Below are 15,704 nucleotides of genomic sequence, written 5' to 3'. Positions count from 1 at the left end.
TAATGTTTTTATAAACCTTAAATTATTTTGTACAGTTAAGTGTAAATGCTGTATGTTTTGTATCAATCGCATAATTATCTTGTTAAGCAAATATGGTCTTGATAATGAATGAAATATAAAAGCTAAAATTAATTTTCCTTTTTTGAGATTAATTACCATTTTTAAAGACCTTTGGAATATCCTTTGTGTCCAGTGATTGATCTTGCCTTTTTGTACATGGAGGTTGACTCTTGGAAGTGATTTTTGTGTTTGGTTTTTTGTTTTTTTTTGAGTAAAAGGAAATCTTGACTATTTCATTCTTAAATGAATATTCTTTATTTACCTCAAACTTTCCTTAACTTTAAAAGATTTTTCTGTAATTGTTGAACAGGTAATAAGTATTATTAACTTTAGGTAGGCAGGTATTAGAAACCAAAACCCATAGGAACTGTTTGCTGTTGGAATTTCATTAAATTGTAAGTATTGTGTTCTGTTTCATTGGTTGATGTCAGTGGTGGTAAGTAGCATTCATGGAAAGACATCCAACTTGTGCATTGTAGTAGATTAATAAAACCACATACACACTTCGTTTAAGATTAAAGTCTAACTGGAAAGTTAGCTTGGAAAGTCCTGTTTTCCAATGGTTATTTATGTAGTTAGTCACAAACGTAGAAATAGGAATTCTGATGACTGAGGTTTTTGTTTTTAATGCCAAATCTTCAGGAGTCTAGAAATTGTCCAATATCTGTCTCCTTACCATATGAAGTATAAATACTTAAACCTCAGCCTATGAGACTTTATGGTTATTATTAAACAATTTGTATTTATGTTACTGTTTAGTGGAAAACAAAAAAAAAGATGATTTGATCGGAGAACACTTGGGAAGAAAACTGCAGAAGTTTCCAGACCCTGATTGGTTAACATAATGAACTTTTTGTTTGTCTGTAGGTATTTTTTTCTGCTTACCTGTTTACACATGAAAAACTAAGTGGTAGGGGCTTCCCTAGTGGCACAGTGGTTGAGAGTCCGCCTGCCGATGCAGGGGACACGGGTTCGTGTGCCGGTCCAGGAAGATCCCACATGCCGCAGAGCGCCTAGGCCTGTGAGCCATGACCTCTGAGCCTGCGCGTCTGAAACCTGTGCTCCGCAACGGGAGAGGCCACAACAGTGAGAGGCCTGTGTACCACAAAAAAAACAAAAAACAAACAAACAAAACTACATGGTAAATGTTAATTTAGTAAAAAAAAACCCCAAAACTATTGATCAGTCTGCCAGGTAAAAATATTTTTTGTTGTAGAATTCATGATTGCTTATCCAGATAAAGATTTTTGTTAAAAGTATTCCCATTTCTGAAGTGCATTACCAAAGATTTGAGTTTCATCTGTATTCTGAACATAAGATGCATGTAATTTTTTGGTATGACAAATGGTGATACCAAGTGGGTTTCTCTACATGATCCGCTGGTAGCATTTGCACATAGAGTAAAGCTATGTTCCTGACATTGACTAGGAATTTAAGAGAGCTGAAAGAAGTTTTGCCATAGAATCACTGCCTAAATTATTCTTAGGCCTCTGATGCAGTCCACATATAGTTCAACTATGTTATATGTTATAAGGTTTTTTTAAAGGAGCATTTGATGTAAAGAAAAGGTTTTTCCTTAACACAGCAATCTCGTTATAGAGATTCAGAAGTCAGCCATCCTTTATTTTCCTCTTCATTTCCATACTGCTAGAGCCACTGTACTACCGAAGCCTCCTGACCTTTCCCTACAAGTGCTCCAGGTTCCCAAATTAATGTTTACATTCTCCCCCATCAGAAACTCATTCCATTGGAGTAGCTGATCTCAGGATATAGGAGAAAAGAAAAATATCCACACTCTTTCTTACTAAGAAGGTAATGATTGCTAACCCCTTTCCCTGCTGAAAAGTATTTACATTCTTCACTAAGGGTATTTGCTAGTTCCCAGGCCTAATTCATGGAAGTTTAGGAATTAAAGTGAAACTTCAGTGAATTAGGTAGGATAGAAGAAAAGTTTAGTGGTGAGGATGGTACCTCTGGTATCATATGAGTGTCTCCTGCTAACCTTCCTTCCCATCTTCTGTGAACTCTCGGGTTCCTACTCTTACTTGCCTTTTTCCTTGTACTTCTGGACTCAATTTCTGAAAGCACCAGGTTTTTATTTGACAGTGTTGGGAGCTTCAGCACTAACAGGAAAGGTTTAGAATGGCCAGTGTATAAATATGGATCGTTTGTAACTGGCTATTTTCCCTCATGATTTGATGTCTCCTAGTTTACTATTTCTAGAAATTCCATTGACGTCAAACCTAGTTTTAAAAGTGCAGCTAAATAGGTTATTTCCAGTGTTTTCTGCTACTGCTTATTTGCTCAGGTGTTCTCATCCATGCATTCATCAAAATTTTTGGAGTAGACGAATAAAATTGACTTATGCAGTTGACAGTAGAAAAATACCCAGTGGAGTTTTGTAGTTCGTACAGCTGAAAACTATTCCTCTGAATAATCTTGAAGGGCTTGATGCTAGAGAAATTAGAAATGACTCAGCCACGACTCCTAATAATTGCGGCTGAATTGTGACTTAAACTCAGGTATCCTAGATTCTAGCATTGTGCCTTCTTGTGATAATACACCTTACTGAGTTAAAAACTTCAGTTTGATTCTTGTTCATGGTTCTGTGAAATGGGATGAAATGAATGTAATGGCTAATAGTTTAATTACTTGGATTCCATTTTTCTCACGTTTTTCTTTAGTAGTTGATACATAGCTTCAACCATCAAAATGGTTAAAATGGTATGATAATTTGAAAATATACTCTGTTTTAAGTAGATAGGCAGATAACCTATATTTAAACTATCTTGACATCCTGGAATGAAGAAACACTTTGTCAGTTAGTGGCCTGGCTTTTTAACTCATTTCCAGTTTGAAATTTCTGATTCCCACAAAATTTGGTGCAAGTAAGGTATTTTAAATTTAAACATCCAGGGACTTCCAGGGTGGTGCAGTGGTTAAGAATCCACCTGCCAATGCAGATGACGCAGGTTTGAGCCCCGGTCCGCGAAGATCCCACATGGCGGAAGCACCTAACTTGGTGTGCCACAACTGCTGAGCCTGAGCTCTAGAGCCCGAGAGCCACAACTACTGAGCCCATGTGCTGCAAGTACTGAAGACCGCATGCCTAGAGCCTGTGCTCCTCAAGAGAAGCCACCGCAATGAGAAGCCTGCGCACCGCAACGAAGAGTAGCCCCCACTCACTGCAACTAGAGCAAGCCCACACACAGCAATGAAGACCCAACACAGACAAAAAGAAATAAGTTTTAAAAAATTTGTAAATTTGAACATCTAGACTTCGATGAACAAGCTGCATTTTCTGGGAATTCCCTAGTGGTCCAGTGGTTAGGACTCTGCTTCCACTGCAGGGGGCACTGGTTCAATCACTGGTCAGGGAACTAAGATCCCACATGCCAAGCAGCCAACAACAAAAAAAGGCAACCTTTTCAAATAGAACAGAAGAATTCATGAGTCATTAACAGTATTAATAGCGTCAGTAATTGTTGGCTTAGTAGATTGCACGTTTGCAAATAAATAGGTAGAAACAATTTTAATTCTTAAAAGAGTTGATCCAATTAGTTGGTTAATTGGTTTTATTTTTTCCATATTTTCATAGAGGGAAGGTAAAGTTTTAAGTCAGGTTGGCTTTACAACTCCTTGGCCAGTCTAGCTTTTGCGGACAGTTTTATGTTAGTGATTTTTTAAAATAACATGCAAAAGTTGAATAATGAACCTCTAAATATATATAGCCCAGCTTAAAAAATCAAAAGCATTTTGCAAATTTTGTTTCATCAGTTCCCCAACTTATTTTCCTGTTGCATTTAAGTACAAATGTCAGATACCATTTCATCCATATTTCTGTACTGTATATCTTTTACCATGAGTTTCTAATGCGAGTATCACACCTAACAAAATAATTCCTTATCTGGTAGGGTCTATAAAGTTTCATGATTGTCTAAAGAGTTATTTTAAGTTAGTTTGAATCAGTACCGAGTCAGGGTCCACACATAGCTAATTTGTCTCAGATCTCTTAATCACTATGTGCCTTTTTCTCCTCTTTTTATGTCTTTGCTAATTGAAACTTGGTCATTTGTCTTTAGAGAGTTTCCCATATTCAATATTTCATTGGAGTGGTGTCCTTTCCTCTAGTCCCCACTTATCCTGTAAACTGATAGTTAGTGAAGTTTTTTTTATAGTATTCCTTCTGACAAATACAGAAGGGATGTTAGAAATACACTGTGTTGCTACTCTTTATGAAATACTATATTTGGGCACCAATCATCAGTGGATGCTAAAACCATGAGGGGAAAACTGATGGAGAACTTTAAAATGAAGGGATCAGGCTGAACCTCAGGTTGGCAACCAGATAGATGTGTTGATATGCGTCTGAGGTGATGCAATAGGAAATACACAGCACCTGTGGGGTATCACTGCCTTTAAAACAAAAACATTGAATTTGGATCTAGTCAAGCCTGTAGATTGAAATTGAAATATAAAGAAGCATCCCGACCCTTTTTGTTCATTTCTTACCTGTCTGTTAATTCTTTGGGGTAGCAGTTCAATGAATTAAAAGAGCTCAGACTTCTTACTAGCATGGTTTCCACTTTAGTCCTAGGTCTTCTCTGTGTTTGGAGGAGTAAGTTACTTTAAAGTAACTGTACTTCCTTACTTGGAATTACTGAGGGATAATATCTGTTATCTAATAGCCAATGCAGGGGACACAGTTTCAATCCCTGGTCCGGGAATATCCCACATGCCACGGAGCAACTAAGCCCGTGCGCCACAACTACTAAGCCCACACACTGCAAATACTGAAGCCCATGCACCTAGAGCCCGTGCTCTGCAACAAGAGAAGCCACAACAGTGAGAAGACCGTGCACCACAACTAGAGAAAGCCCGCACTCAGCAACAAAGACCCAACAGAGCCAAAAATTTATTTTTTTTAATCTAGCAGATTACCTGGCTTTTAGTTGACCCACTAGTAAATAGCAGTTATGTACTTTGTTTTCTATAAATGCTTTAACCCCTAGTAAATAGCAGTTACTTTGCTTTCTATAAATGCTTTAACCCAGGTGACTTCATGTTTTTTAAATTTTCCCAGTAATGTTGGTTGTTCCTCTTTAGGGCACCAGGAATTACAAAACTATCAAGAATTCTACATTTTTTTTTTTTTTTTTTTTTTTGCGGTACGTGGGACTCTCACTGTTGTGGCCTTTCCCGTTGCAGAGCACAGGCTCCGGACGCACAGGCTCAGTGGCCATGGCTCACGGGACTAGCTGCTCCACGGCATGTGGCATCTTCCCGGACTGGGGCACAAACCCGCGTCCCGTGCATCGACAGGCAGACTCTCAACTACTGCACCACCAGGGAAGCCCAAGAATTCTAGTTTTGACTCCCTATCATAGCAGTTTTTATTGTGACATTTCACTGAAACTGGAAGGGGGAATAGAATTTTCAAAGAATTTTCAAAGAATTTTTCCTTTTTTAACCAATCAAGAATGGTCAACTATTCAGATATATTTTCTTCTATTCACTCCTTTCCTGGTTTTAGTTTGTTTTTAAACGTTGCAATTCTGGGGAGAAGTTATATATAATTAAAAGACTTTAGCATAGATTTAATTGTAAAGGGACAATTTGTGGTCCCTTTGGGATATTTAATCCTAAATCCTAAATATCCCAAAGGAGCAGACACCTCATAGGTCTAGCTCTTTAGATACTATCAACAGCAGTTACATGTAATGAGATTAAAGATTAATTGTAGATTTGGAGGAGTTCCCATGCACCCCCTCCTCCCAGTGACTTAAAATGTTTCCCATTACAAATATAAATGAAAATTAAGGTTTTTTTAACTTAAAAAAAAAAAACAGTGCTCCTTTTTTTTATCATGAGCTTTGAATTTTATTTTTATTGAAGTATTAGTTTCAGGTATACAGCAAAGTGATTCAGTAATATATATATACATATATATGTGTGTATATATATATATATATATATATATATTCCTTTTCAGATTCTTTTCCATTATAGGTTACTACAAGATATTGAATATAGTTCGCAGTGCTATACAGTAGGTCTTTGTCATTTATTTTATATATAGTAGTGTGTATCTGTTAATCCCAAACTCCTAATTTATCCCTACCCCACTTCCCCTTTGGTAACCATTTATTTTCTATGTCTGTGAGTCTATTTCTGTTTTGTACATAAGTTCATTTGTATCATCTTTTTAGATTCCACATATAAGTGATATCAAGATATTTTTCTTTGACTTATTCACTGAGTATGATAACCTCTAGGTCCATCCATGTTGCTACAAATGCCATTTTTCATTCCTTTTTCATGGCTGAGTAATATTCTAGTGTGTGTGTGTGTGTGTGTGTGTGTGTGTGTGTGTGTGTGTGTGTGTGTGTATCCACTCATCTGTCGATGGACACTTTGGTTGCTTCCATGTCTTGGCTATTGTAAATAGTGATGCTATGAACATTGGGGTGCATGTATCCTTTCCAATTAGAATTCATTTTCATCTTTTCTGGGTATATGCCCAGGAGTGGGATTGCTGGATCATATGGTAGTTCTAGTTTAGTTTTTTGAGAAACCTCCATGCTGATTTCCATAGTGGTTGCACCAAATTATGTTCCCACCAACAGTGTAGAAGGGTTCCCTTTTCTCCACACCCTCTCCAGCATTTATTTTTTGTAAACTTTTTGATGATGGCAATTCTGACTGGTGGAGGTGATACCTCAGTAGTTTTGATTTGCGTTTCTCTAATAATTAGCAATGCTGAGCATCTTTTTGTGTGCCTCTTGGCCATCTGGATGTCTTCTTTGGAGAAATGTCTATGTAGGTCCATTTTTTGATTGGGTAGTTGGGTTTTTTGTTATTGAGTTGTACGAGCTGTTTGTATATTTTGAAAATTAAGCCCTTGTTGGTCACATCATTTGCAAATATTTTCTCCTAGTCCATAGGTTGTAGTTTTGTTTTGTTTATGGTTTCCTTTGCTGTGCAAAAGCTTATAAGTTTGATTAGGTCCCATTTGTTTATTTTTGCTTTTATTTCTTTTGCCTTGGGAGGCTGTCCTAAGAAAACATTGCTATGATTTATGTCAGAGAATGTTTTGCCTATGTTCTCTTGTAGGAGTTTTATGGTGTCATGTCTTATATTTAAGTCTTTAAGCTATTTTGAGTTTATTTTTTTGTATAGTGTGAGGGAGTGTTCTAACTTCATTGATTTACATGCAGCTGACTGTCTAGCTTTCCCAACACCACTTGCTGAAGAGACTGCCTTTTCTCCATTGTATATTCTTGCCTCCTTTGTCGAAGATTAATTGACCATAAGTGGGTGGGTTTATTTCTGGGCTCTGTATTCTGTTCCATTGATCCATGTCTTTTTTTGTGCCCATACCACACTGTTTGGATTACTGTAGCTTTTGTAGTATTGTCTGAATTCTGGGAGGGTTATGCCTCCAGCTTTGTTCTTTTTCCTCAGGATTGCTTTGGCAAATCTGGGTCTTTTGTGGTTCTGTATAAATTGTAGGATTATTTATTCTAATTCTGTGAAAAATGTCATGGGTAATTTGACAGGGCTCGCATTAAATCTGTAGATTGGTTTGGGTAGTATGGACATTTGAACAATATTAATTCTTCCACTTTGAGAACATGGGATATCTTTCCATTTCGTTGAGTCATCTTCAGTTTCTTTTATCAATGTTTCACAGTTCTCAGCAAATACGTTTTTCACCTCCTTGGTCAGGTTTATTCCTAGGTTTTTTGTTTTTTGTTTTTGATGTGATTATAAAATGAATTGGTTTTTTACTTACTCTTTCTGATATGTCATTATTACTGTAAAGAAGTGCAACAGGTTTCTGTATGTTAATCTTCTATCCTGCTACCTTGCTGAATTCATTTATCAGTTCTAATAGCATTTGTGTGGAGTCTTTATGGTTTTCTATATAGAGTATCATTGTCATCTGCATATAATGACAGTTTTCCCTCTTCCCTTCCAATTTAGATACCTTTTTAAAAAGAACCCAGTGCTTTTAAACACTGCTGGATTTACTCTTTTTTTTTTTTTTTTTTTTTTTTTTTTTTTTTTTTTTTTTGTGGTATGCGGGCCTCTCACTGTTGTGGCCTCTCCCGTTGCGGAGCACAGGCTCCAGACGCGCAGGCCCAGCGGCCATGGCTCACGGGCCCAGCCGCTCCGCGGCATATGGGATCCTCCCAGACCGGGGCACGAACCACCATCCCCTGCATCGGCAGGCGGACTCTCAACCACTGCGCCACCAGGGAGGCCCTGGATTTACTCTTTCCTAAAGGCAACATGGGTAGGTACAGTTTTGAGAATGATTGATAATAACCAGCCTAAATTATTAGAGCATGTCATTAATAGAGGAGTTTAATTTTTAAAGATCTTGCTATTATTTTTTTAATATTTTTCCCATTATTTTTAGGAACATTTAAGTTATGTTGTGTGTCCTCACAATAATTGCACACGTGAGAACAATATGACTTGTGTGACAATGCTTGCCTGCAGAGTCAGATTGAATTTAGACCCTGGGATTCCCTGTATAGGTAGACAAATTAGGTATTCTCTGTAGTCTCATCTATGAGTTGAAATACTAATACCTAACTTCCCAAGAGTGGTTGTGAGGATTAAATAAGGGAATTTATATAAAGTAGCTGTTATTTTCACCATTTCTTGATGTATACCCTATATTCTTGATTTATACAGTATTCTATAGTCTATAAATGATTTTCCTATCCTTTTGGTTTTAGTCCTGTAGGAACCATATGAAATGAGCACAAATAGATACTATTTCCATTTGTATGTTACCATGGTACATCTTTTTTCCATCCATTTATTTATTTATTTATCTATGAAGTGTTTTATGTAGGAAGTATATATTTGGGTCTTGCATTTTTATCTAATCTGACAATCTTTTTTTAAAAACATCTTTATTGGAGTATAATTGCTTTACAATGGTGTGTTAGTTTCTGCTGTATAACAAAGTGAATCAGTTATACATATACATACATCCCCATATCTCTTCCCTCTTGCGTCTCCCTCCCTCCCATCCTCCCTATCCCAGCCCTCTAGGTGGTCACAAAGCACTGATCTGATCTCCCTGTGCTATGTGGCTGCTTCCCACTAGCTATCTATTTTACATTTTGTAGTGTATATATGTCCATGCCACTCTCTCACTCTGTCCCAGCTTACCCTTCCCCCTCCCCATATCCTCAAGTCCATTCTCTAGTAGGTCTGCATCTTTATTCCCATCTTGCCCATAGGTTCTTCATGACCATTTTTTATTTTTTTTTAGATTCCATATATATGTGTTAGCATATGGTATTTGTTTTCTCCTTCTGACTTACTTCACTCTGTATGACAGACTCTAGGTCCATCCACCTCACTACAAATAACTCAATGTCATTTCTTTTTATGGCTAAGTAATATTCCATTGTATATATGTGCCACAATCTTTGCCTGTTAGTTGTGTTTAGACCATTTATATTTAATGGGATTTTTGATATTTGGGGGTTTAGATTACCATCTTCCTATTTTTTTTATTTTTCCCATTTCTTCCCATTTTCCTTTTTCTGCTTTATTTTGAACTGAGTATTTTTCATAATTCTACTTTATTAGCTGGTTTATTAGCTAAACCGTGTGTATGTGTGTGTGTGTGTGTGTGTGTGTGTATGCGTGTGTGTTTAGCATGTGCTTTAGAGTTTGTAGTATACATCCTTATCACAGTATGCTTGTAATTGACATTATACTATGTCACATACAGTAAAAGAATCTTGTAACAGTACACTACCATTTTCCCCTCCTGGGCTTTATACCATTTTGCCATACATTTTACTTAGCCATATGTTAAAACCCTGCAATACATTGTTATTTTTGCCTTAAGCCATCTATTATCTTTTAAAGAGATAATACATGTTCTTTTTTTTTCTTTTTTTTCAAGCTTTTTCCTTCTGTTTCATTTTAGATAGTTTCTACTGCTATATTTTCCTTTTTTAAAAAATATATATTTATTTATTTGGCAGTGTTGGATCTCCATTGCTGTGCACGGGCTTTCTCCATTTGCCATGAGCGGGGGTTACTCTTCGTTGCAGTGTGCGGGCTTCTCATTGCGGTGGCTTCTCTTGTTGCAGAGCATGGGCTCTAGGTGCACGGGCTTCAGTAGTTGTGGCTCATGGGCTCTAGAGCGCAGGCTCAGGAGTTGTGATGCACGGGTTTAGTTGCTCCATGGCATGTGGGATCTTCCCGGACTAGGGCTTGAACCTGTGTCGCCCGCATTGGCAGGTGGATTCTTAGTCACTGAGTCACCAGGGAAGTCCCATCTACTGCAACTATGTTAATCTCCTGCCGTGTCTAACCTACCTTTAATCCCATAGAGTTTAATTTTCATCTCAACATTGTCATTTTAGCCTCTAGATTAGACTTTTAACAAAAATCTTTTGTCTCTACTTAACATGTTCAGTCTCTCCTCTTAGTTCCTTGAACATATAGAATACAGGTGTAACCTTTAATATCCTTATCTGCTAATGCTATCATCTCTTTGATTTCTGAGGTGGTTTTGATTGATTGCTTTTTCTCCTATCATGGGTCATATTTTCTTGCTGTTTTGTGTGCCTGGTAATTTTGGCTTTTTGTTTTACCTTGTTGGTTATTGGGTATTTTTATATTCACTTGAGCTTTATTATGGAACATGATTAAATTACTTGAATCATTTTGATCTTTTCAGGTTTGGGGTTTAAGCTTTATTAGGCAGGACGAGAGCAGCATTTAGTCTAGGGCTAGTTTATGCCCACTGTTGATGCAAAATCTTTTGAGTACTCTACCCAATGCCCTCTGAATTAGAAGGTTTTCCATGCTGGCTGGTGGGAAGAAGAGCTCTCCCTGGCCTGTGGGCTGTGGGGATTGCTTCCTCTCTAATTAGAGTCTCATCCTTTTGAGTGGTTCTGTCCTGGCCCCAGTAGTTTCCTCACAAATGTGATGATCTCAGGCGGAGAGTTCTCTTTCTGTGTGCAGCTCTGCTCTCCAGTCCTCTACCCTGCAAATTCTAACTGCCTCAGCTTCTTTGGACTTGCAGCTCCTTCACCTTAGGGTGGCTCTGCCTGGGTCCCCCTTCCTGCACTGTGGCCTGAAAACATCTCTCCATAGAGTAAGGTGGGACAATCCTTGGGCTCACTTCATTTTTCCACCATCTCCCAAGGGTCACTGTCCCTCGTTGCCTGATGTCCAGTATCTTGAAAACTGCCGTTTCATATAGTTTGTTTAGTTTTCTAGTTTCAGATAGAGTAAGTCTAGTCCCTGTTGGTATATCCATTTTGCAAACTAGAAAACTGGGGGTCTGAAATAGTAAGTAGCTGTGAGCTATTAGTGGAACCACAACTGGAATCTAGGCATTATACATCAATACCTGATGCTTTTTCCACAATATCATACTGCCTTTTCTAAGTAACAATTTCCTCATGGAATTGAAACTTATCCTTTTAAGACTTAAAGCTTAGTTTGAACCATTTTTGTTGGAAATTTAAAAAAAAATGTTTAAGTACCCCTGCCTTCTTAAACAGAGCATTTTGAATATATCTGAACCTCTTCATTATCAACATTATTTATAATCTTATACAGTGGTTATCAACCCTATCTGACCCAAGTAATCCCTTTTGAATAAGATATTTTATAATGCCCTTTTATTCTGAAGAGTCTGAGCCCTTGAGAAACATCAGGCTGGGTTTCTGCACTTGCTATTTACAGTTAGGATGGGCAAAGGAGTGCCAGACGGTGCCTGGCATATTCCTCCCTGTCCCCACTGTATAAAAGCAGCCTCCTCTCCCTACTGTTGAGGGTCAGGTACTCCTGCCAAAATGGTGACTCTTAGACTTCAGGTCCCTGGACACAGAGTTCAAAGTGCCCTGGGGGACAGCCATAGCTTGTAGTTGAATGGATCCCTGCTGTGTGCCCTTGCAAGTGTAACACTCTTGAGAAGTAGGACCTCCAATCCTGCAGGGCCCAGCTTTGTGAGGACGGCAAGCACAAAATCCCCCAGTGAGTCACGGGACATGATGGTGAGTGGAGCTACTCTTGCTTCTACCCGTTGGTTCCTGGACCCATGCATTATTGGAAAAAAAGGGTCATGTAGAGGTCCCTCTTTTCTTTCTTTTTTTTTTTTTGTGGTACACGGGTCTCTCACTGCTTTGGCCTCTCCCATTGCGGAGCACAGGCTCCGGACATGCAGGCTCAGCAGCCATTGCTCAGGGGCCCAGCCACTCTGCGGCATGTGGGATCTTCCCAGAGCGGGGCACGAACCCATGTCCCCTGCATCGGCAGGCAGACTCTCAACCACTGCACCACGAGGGAAGCCCGAGGTCCCTCATTTAATGAGTATTCCACATCCTGAAAGATGGCACTGCAGTCTTTTAGCATATTGTCTCTGAATACTCTGAGTTGGTGCTTCACCTGTGCCTTCAAAAGGCAGTTCCAGTGTTCTGTGAGGCTGGCTGCTTCTGGCTGGTGCAGGATGTAATACAACCAGTGGATTCCATGGTCATGGGCTCACTCCCCCTCTTCCTCTGCTGTAAAGTGGGTTCCCTGGTCAGATGCTCTGTTATATAGGACTCCACACCTGTGGAATGGGGAATCTGTATGGATAGTGGTGCTGCCTGAGGCTCTGCAAACAGGGAAGACAAGCCCATACCTAGTATAGCTATCCACCCCTGTGAGGGACAAAGTGCCGGCCCTTCTGGGATGAAGGGAGTCCAAAGTAGTTGATTTGCCACCAAGTAGCCAGTTGGTCTCCCTGAGGACTAGTGCCTATCGCTGACAGGTTAGCCATTTCAGAGGCAGCAGTAGCTAGATTGACCCTGGTAATCTATATACATGTTAGGGAATGCAGTGGATTCCTGCCCACCTCCCAGATCTGCTCTCCACCACTCTGACTCAGCTCTCTGCCCTTAGGAGGCTGACCTCTTTGCATTGCATCATCTGGGCTCCCTTGCCCTGTAGGTTTGGTCAGTGGGAGGCCCAGCAGTTCAGAGAGTAAGAGGAGAGAGAGATTATCCCCCAGCTCCTTACCTTCCAAGCCATGGTTTTGCAGAGGTGGTATCCCTTGACCAAAGGCCACAGCTCCTGTTGAGCTGACCTTTGTTGAGCTCCGAGCATTCACAGGGTTCCCACACAGTTCGTTCTTCTCCCCCCTGTAGCTAGAGATGATAGTGGCCTCCCACTGTTTATACTCCAGAGTGCTTCTTCAACATCCCCTGTTGACTTCCCTTTATCTGCCCCACCATGTAGACAGTCTCTACAATCAGACTGTCTTCAGTCTGAGGATGCCATCTGTTCCTTCCAGGACCCCAGCTTACAAAATAGAGTATTTTCTGCCTTGTCTTTTAAATTAAGCTGTAGACAGTAAACATATTTTCGCCTTTCCTTAATTCACTTGACAAATATTTGCCAGATCCTGTACTGCTCTTTGAGAAAACAGGGGTGAACAAGACAAATGGGTAACTTTGTCTTGTTAATAAAAAGGTAACTTCAAACAGTGATAAATGATCTTCCTGAGTAATCCTTCTGAGGACTGCGAGTGAAGCCTCCTTAGATTGGACAGTCTGGGTAGGTCTTTTGGAGATAGTGAGGTTTAAGGACCTGAGGACCTTGACCTGAAGGAGGAGCTTGCTCAAAGATCTGAGAGCAGGATATTCCAGATAGTGAGGCTGTAGGCAAGGGCAGAGGCCAAAGAGACCAAGGAGCTTGGCTTGTTTAATACACAGAAGCTTCTGGAATATGGTGAACAATACTTTACAGGTGATGGGCAATTTGCCTATGTGTTTGTAGCAAGAATGATGTGCCCACTTGTAACATGGTGTTGGCCTCTTTTCAAAGAAGACAATCCAGTTTGCTGAGCAAGTACTTTTCAGACAATTTATTGGGCATACGCTAGATCTTAGCAAGACCTATCTCTGTATAACCGCTTAACTGTGACCCCAAGTTACCTAAGGTCACAGCTACAAAGTTGCAGAGGTGAGATGCCAACCATTTGTTTTATTCCAATCTTGGAGGTAACTTTCCCCTCCAAATTCAGGAGTTAAGGAGGAATATGTCAGCTGAAGGTCCTCAACCGCGTTCAGAGATAAGTAATCTATCCAAAGACGCTAATAAATCCAAAGATACCCAGAGAGTGGGAAGATATAACAGGTCTTGTTTTCAAAAACGGCTGTGGATTTGCCCAAATTACAAAGGTCCAAGCAAGTCTGTTGTTTTTATTTGATTATTACTGGAGTTAGTGGGAGAGTTATGTGGGACCCATTTTAGGATACAATATGCCTGGTAGGAATCTGAGCCAGCAGAGAATGTGCTTGACTTCCAGCCTTGCCCCCCTTTCTTGAAAAAGACTGTTCCGGCCATTTGATTCTCATTCAGGCTTTCCTACTTTACCCCTGGGGTGTACATTTGCATCAGAATCGCAGTATAGGTTAAATGTGGTGCATACTAGATGATTATTTTTGGCCAAGTTGTGTTTCCACTACAGAATTAAGCCATCCGCTCATCAAAAGTTGGAGTTCTTTTCCCCTATCTTTTGCATTTGTTAAAGCCTAAATTTTCTCAAATGAAAGACTTCTCTAGGTCAGGAACAAGGTCTTTCAATTTGTTTCCAGCACCGCATGTCTGGCACATAATAAATGGTGAGAGTATTAAATATTCTAAGAGGCATCCTTCCACTGGGCTCAATCCCGACCCTGACTGCATCTGTAAGGATGAATGCACAAGAGGTCGCTTTCCACCACCAAGCGGCGCTAGGGCACCATCTAGAAAGGATTCACTAAGTTTTCCACAGGGTTTGAAGTTTCGTACTTCAAAACTTGTGACACTTCAAAGTGTCAGGTTAATTCACAAGTCGAGGGGAATTTTCCCAACAAATGAATGATGCCGCAGCCAGGGGTAGGCTGCAGAAGGCGCTCTGAGTCTCTGGGTGCACCACAGACCTCTTGGGATCGCAGCTGGAACTCGGGCTGCGGAGTCGCAGAGGTGCATGCACGGGAGTGGGTGCAGCCCGGCGTCCAGGTGAGGGCGGAGGTGCGTGCTGCGCGCGGGGTCAGCCAGGTACGCGCTGTGGGGCTCCGAGGAGCCAGCTCCGTTTCCGCCCCCGCCCCCTCGCCACGCAGTTCTGGCCTGGCCGCTCCTCGCCTGGGTGGGTCCCGGCCCCTCTTCTGGCAGGGTCTATTTGCATAGAGGAAACTGCCCAAAGTGGCCGCTGTGGAGGAGCTGGCGGCAGGGAAGGGGGCGTGCGCCGCGGTCCGCTGCTGCCTGGAGGCCAAGCCCCGTGCCGGGCCGAACTCGTTCCTCGGGCTCTCCAGCACGCTCAGCCAGCGACCCCGGCTCTGTGCACCGTCCTCTCTGAGAGTCCACCCGCGATGAGCTCACCATGAGTCCAGGCCAGGGCGCCGGCGGCGACGCGCGGAAGGGCTGCCGGACGGGCGGCGGCGGTGCGCAGCTCCCCGCGACAGCAGCCGGGGCCTGGGCGGTGAGCGCGTTGTGCTTGCCGCTCTCCGCCGGCTCAACGGTCGCCTGCCTGCTGCTGGGCGTCCAGGCCGCCACGCTGCAGGGCCGGGTGGCGGCGCTCGAGGAAGAGCGGGAGCTGCTGTGGCGCGTGGGGTCGCCGGACA

This window comes from Mesoplodon mirus (assembly GCF_964341445.2).
Source record: "Mesoplodon mirus genome assembly, contig: HAP1_SCAFFOLD_631, whole genome shotgun sequence".
Lineage (NCBI taxonomy): Eukaryota > Metazoa > Chordata > Mammalia > Artiodactyla > Ziphiidae > Mesoplodon > Mesoplodon mirus.
This window is presented reverse-complemented; position numbering follows the sequence as displayed.